The following is a 5,635-nucleotide window of genomic DNA, read 5'->3' as shown; positions in this document are numbered from 1 at the left end:
TATGGGAATCCTGAATGGCTGGGTGGGAGAAGAAAAGGGTCCAAGTCTGACTGGAACTGAAGACTTCTCGAGTTTATCCTGCCTGATCGGCCAGGGAGGAAATGGTTTTTCCTCTGCAAGGCACTAGGGGGCACCCAAAAGACTTTTTTTGAAAGTACTTCCGGGCCTCTCAGGATGCCTGAAAGTACACATTTGCTTGGGTCCAGGAAGCTCTGCTGCTTTTGGCCCTGCACCTTGGGAACAAGTGACACATTAGTATGGGACAGCGTGCTGGACCGGGGGGCAGTTAGTGATAAGTTGAAGGAGACTCAGGACAGATGGGGTGTGGAACTGAAGAGAAAGAGGAGAAAGGACAGAAATGGAAATGGACAGCATGTCTGTTCCCCGGAAGGACAAAGGCTTTTCAAAAGCACTGGGACATAAAAGACCTTCTCAGACGTGAGGCTTCCGGGAGGGAGCAGGCTCTCAGCTTGGCCATGGCAGCGCTGTTCCCTTTGGCCTGGGGAAGGGGAGGGGCGTAGCCACGGTAAAGGGTAAATGAAAGTTAGTCCGGACGGAGGTGGGAGGGCCTTGAAGGTCCCTGCCAGGATTTCCTAGTAAACTGTTTAATTGGAAAATATCTCCCCAGATAGGGTCAGAGGACTTAAGTGGAGGGGTGAAGAACTCGGGAACCTACTTTTGGTACAATCACGGAGAACGCAGCGTAAAGAGGTTTCCCCTCAGAAGGTCCCTAAGGTTGGCCTAGGCACCTCATCCTAAGGCTTAGGCTTGCCTTTCCCCCCCCTTCTCCCACATCTATCTACTCTCTTGTACATCTCCAGAAAGTTCCCTGCTCCCTCCAAAGCCACAAGTAGTGTGCTAGGAATTTTATCTCCTCTAACCTTCCAAGGTCTTTGTTCCCACTCTCTTATCTTTTCTCTGTGGACCAATCTCCTCAATATCTTAAACAAAATCAAACAGAACAAAAATATTCCACCCATTTCCTACTCTACCATATCTTTTTTGCTATCAGCTCCAATTTCTGCTACCTTCCCAGAAAATAAAAAAAGAATTGGCTAAATAATCCACTTTTCTGTTGAGCTGGATGATCTGGTAGCTGCCCCTCCTCACCCTGCTAGCCTCCCTCCTGGCTGCTCGGGGCTTGTCATCCCCCAGGTCACACCATGCTCTCTCCTGTCCCGTGAGTGTTCTTCTACCGGAAATGCTTCACCTTTAGCTCTTCATGCCCTTTTCACCTCACCATTCATGTCCCAGCTTCAAGAACTCTTCTTCTGAGCCTCCTACGGCTAGCTTGACTTAGAAAAACTCCTCATCCTACAATTATATCTTTACTGCAGTTAATATCCTTAATAGAGGATATAATCTATGATCATTTTATTTACTTATTATCTGTCTCCCTTAGTAAAATGAAACCTCACGAGGGCAACCTTTGTATTTTTTTTTCAGCCCCTGTATTTCTACCACCCAGTAGTTTGATATTGCAATGCATACACCATAATTTTATCTCCTTCCTCTGAAAGTGGGAGACCTTTGATATTTATTGAAGGGTGAGCAGAGAGTCAAATAATCAAGTTGAGGAGATGCCACAAAGTAATTATTCCAGTGAATCTCAGGACATGGACGTAATGGTAAGGGGTGTTGTCAGTAAAGGCTGAGAATATCATTGAGGTAGTGAAAGGTACAGTGTCAGGGTAGTTTCTGCTGGGTCGGGCTAACTCAAAAGCTCACGTGGGTGCTTCTTTTCTGTGAACCTATTACAGTGCACATCACTGAGTAGGTACTCCAAATGTTTACTGCACAAATAAGGAGGTTTTTTTTTTTTGCTAGATCAGGCAAATATCCAAAAGCTTAATACATATAAGAAAATAGCCAACGCTTTCCTCATAGGATCAAGCGGAATAGCAGAATGGAAAGGAGATCTATAAAATGGCACATTATTAGAAGGCACAATTCGAGGAACACTTTATTTTGAAAAAATATAAACATGCAAGGTAAAAACTGAAAGTAGCGTTTTCTCCCTTTTCTGAACATTGAGCACACAGGACTCAGGCTTGTAGAATAGCAAATACAGCACAAGGGAAGAACTAGCCTGTCAGTAGCAACCTGATAGAACCACAGTTGATGGGAAAGGAATGACTTTTAAGTGACCCTTTAAAAGGACCCCAGGCTCCCTTCTCATAAAGCCGGCACCACACCCTGCTCCCCCCATGCCACTACCAGCTGAAGAGCTGGGCTAGTTTGCCCCTGTCATGTTCTCAGCTGCAGCTCAGGCTGAACTTGTCCCAAACCCTGACCAACAGAGCAAAAGTTACTGTTAACTCCAAGGCTTGCTTTTCAGCCCTCCTCCCTCCACCCATCAGGCGAATCTGAAGGAATTAGATCCCTTCAAGCTGATTAAGCTGGTGACCCAGTGTTACCCGCAAAGCACTCAGGGCCGAGCTGGTCACGGAGCCCCTCTCCTCTTCAGACAGGTGCCTTTGTCTCCCACCCTCTCCCGCTTCTGGCCAAAGCACTTTATGTGTTCCTTGTGAGGGAGAGAAGGCTGGGCGTGGTGGTGCACGGCTATAAACCCTGCACATGGGAAGCTGAGGCAGGAGGATCATCAAGAGTTCGAGGCCAGCCTGGGCTACATAGCAAGATCCTGACTCAAAACAATAAAAAAAGAGAAAACGCCGACAGGAGGAACAGAGTAAAGCCTAAAGGAGAAAGCATAAGGAGAGGCACCTCACATTACCCATCTTCACATTCACCTTGCCCCTGCACCGGGATGCAGAGGAGGTCGCCTGGGCCCGGGCCAACGTGGTTCTGGTCTTGGGCTCCTGAATGGCGCCCGCAGACTGGGAAGCACTTTCGCCGCATGCTCTGCGGTCGCCAGGCGGGGCTGCCCAGATGGCAGCCAATCTGCATCGGCGGTCCTGGCGGGGCCCGCACACCAGCCAATCCACGCAGGCCCTCTTGGGGCCCCGCCTCCAACCACTTCCCAAGCCCTCTGCGGAGCTGGGCCCTTGGGCGCAGAAGGCGAAGGATGGCGTTAAGGACCAGAACTGACAACTTTGACTCTACTTCCACGTGGAGACGAAGATGCTTCCAGGATAAAGCAGATCATCTGGGGGTAAACAACAGTAAGTGCGACGGTCGTCTCTGCGCTCCGCAGGGACACGTTTTGTTGGAATAATCTGACCAGTGCAAGTCCTTTCTCCTCGTTAGGGAGTTTCTTCTATCCGAGAGCAAAGACTTGCGGAGCCTCATCTGACGCTGGCTCCTGGTTCCAGGACTCCCCGGGGAACTGCACATGGGAGGTGTCTTCGCACCCAGATTCCTGGAGACCCTAATGCTGCAACAGGATGAACACGCTGTGGAGTTATATGATCAGGAAAGTGCTATGTGTTGGCTGTGGAAATGAAAGCAAAATCTAAAGTATCTTCACTTTCCAACACCCAATAAAGACTGTTTTGGTGATAAGGAAAGTGCTCAGGGAATTACTTCATCACGTTGAGAAACACTTCCCGATCAGCCCACTGGTGTCAAAATCCTCAGCAGAGTGGGAAGGCGGAAAGGGAGGGAGAAGAGATTCTGTGCCAGATGAAGTCAAAAGGCCCAGACACCCTGAATTTGACTGACAAAGGATTACATGTCAACATTATAAAGAGACTTCAGCGCCGGAAGCTAGAGTATCAACATTACAAACATAACCCAGTAGGCAGGAGATGCATACTCAAAAGTCAAGTCATTTTTGGGCCAGGGATTTAGCTCAGTGTCTCCGAGTCTGCTCGGCAAATGCAAGGTCCTGAGTTTGATCCCCGATACCAAAAAAAAAAAAGTCAAGTAATTTTTTAGTATTATAAATTTATTTTAAAAAATAACAATTGCAATGACATCAATGATTGATCACCTGGATCCCCCCTTCTGCTGGGGCCATATAGCTGAGTCCCAAAGGAAAATCAAGGCGTTATGATGGGGCACCCTGTAGCCAGAAAACACTGTTGGTCCAGTGGTACAGACATGGACCTGTTCCATGTACCAGTGCAATTAAAATATATACATTTAGTCATCCTGCAAAAAAGTGACAACTATGCAGTAGACCGATTCATTTATCCATTCACTCTGCATCTTTGAGGTCATCACTACAGCCACAAAGGCAAAGGAGTAATAGAACTAGTAAAGAAAAATCAAAGTCACCTCCTAGCCCCAACCTTGTGGGCTACTGCGGTGTGCTAAAATCCACAATAAAAAGGATCGTGAGTTAACTGAAATGCAGGGACAAAATGACAACCGAAGCATTTCATTTCAAAACAAAATTCAAACTTGTCCCCCAAGATGAAAACTTCAGCAACGTGAGGTTTACTATATACAAACTTACATCTACAAATAAATAGGATTTCAGAACTGTCATAAGCACTAGAAACCAGGTCTCAGAAATCTTTCTGAACTTTTCATCTTAGATTCCTCAACTAACCAAGAGAAATAAATTCGATATTTTTAGTAGTATCTGAAACTCCTATCAAGTCCTGGAAGTTTCTAGTGAGCTTACCGAGTCAACCCCTTGCACAACTGGAAGCTAGAAATGATCAGACTCCCAGGATGAGGAGGAAGGTATTTCACTTGCAATTTTGCATAGATCTACACTTCTATTTCTGCCATTACAGTGGTAGTTTATGATGTCTTTTCTGTCTTAACACAGTTAAGAGTGAAGTCAAAGAGGACCTATCTTTACTCTTGGTATTTAACCAACCCCTGATGCTCTTCGTAACTGATGTTTTCCTTGTTTCTAGAGAAAACAGCCAACTCTTCTGAAGTATCACCTTGGTTCTCTCCCCCAGGATTTGACATTTAGAAGACAGATTTCTGAGGCCCGTCCCATCCTGGGAGCAGTGGCTTGTTTTCTGGCCCCACAGGCCTCTCTATTTCCAGTCTGCAATTTACTCCTGCAGTGTGGGTGCCATGGGAAAACTTCCCGGAAAATGAAAGCAATGACACCCGAGAATCAGCCGCCACAGGAAGTGCGAGGAAGAGTGATCGCGCTCTGGTGCCAGCTTTGAGCCAGCACAAAGTGCTGCAGAAGGAGCCAGCACCCACACTTAAGGGTCATGCAGGTAACCTGGACTCTGCCCAGGACAGTGTGCGTGAACAGTGCTTTCCAGAATCCAAGGACCGAATAGGACTTCTCCTGTCAGTGCCTGGTGAAGAGGTTTAAATGTAAAGAGAGGCAAATCTTTTCATCTTAGTGATTCACCCACGCTATCTATCTGCTGTAGAAGCATGGTGTCAACACATGGGTGGCTGTTCCTCCTTGAGAGACACATGAACGTCCTAGTCCCCAAGCACTGTCACAAAATCTATGACTAAAAATTTCTACCATGTCTCTGTTTGAGAGTTACGACATATGTCCTCTGCACTTCTGCACAGGGGCTGCGGGACAGTTTGTTTTCTACTTAGGAAGACTGTTTCAAGGCCCAATACCCCCCAAACTGTCTTAAAAACAGCCACATCAAGAACTATAGTTCAACTGATCTGCCAACAGAGGGAAAAGAAAAGCGCACACACACACAAAAAATCCACAATATGTTTAGGTGCTGTGTCTTAAACATCAACCCAACATCTGGGCAGATAGAGATTCTTACTACCACGGAGCAGG

Source organism: Heterocephalus glaber, unplaced genomic scaffold (genome assembly GCF_053883595.1).
Source record: "Heterocephalus glaber isolate CG9 unplaced genomic scaffold, H.glaber_assembly_v1.0 deba00001497, whole genome shotgun sequence".
In the NCBI taxonomy this organism is placed as follows: Eukaryota; Metazoa; Chordata; class Mammalia; order Rodentia; family Bathyergidae; genus Heterocephalus; species Heterocephalus glaber.
Note: the sequence above shows the minus strand (reverse complement) of the source record.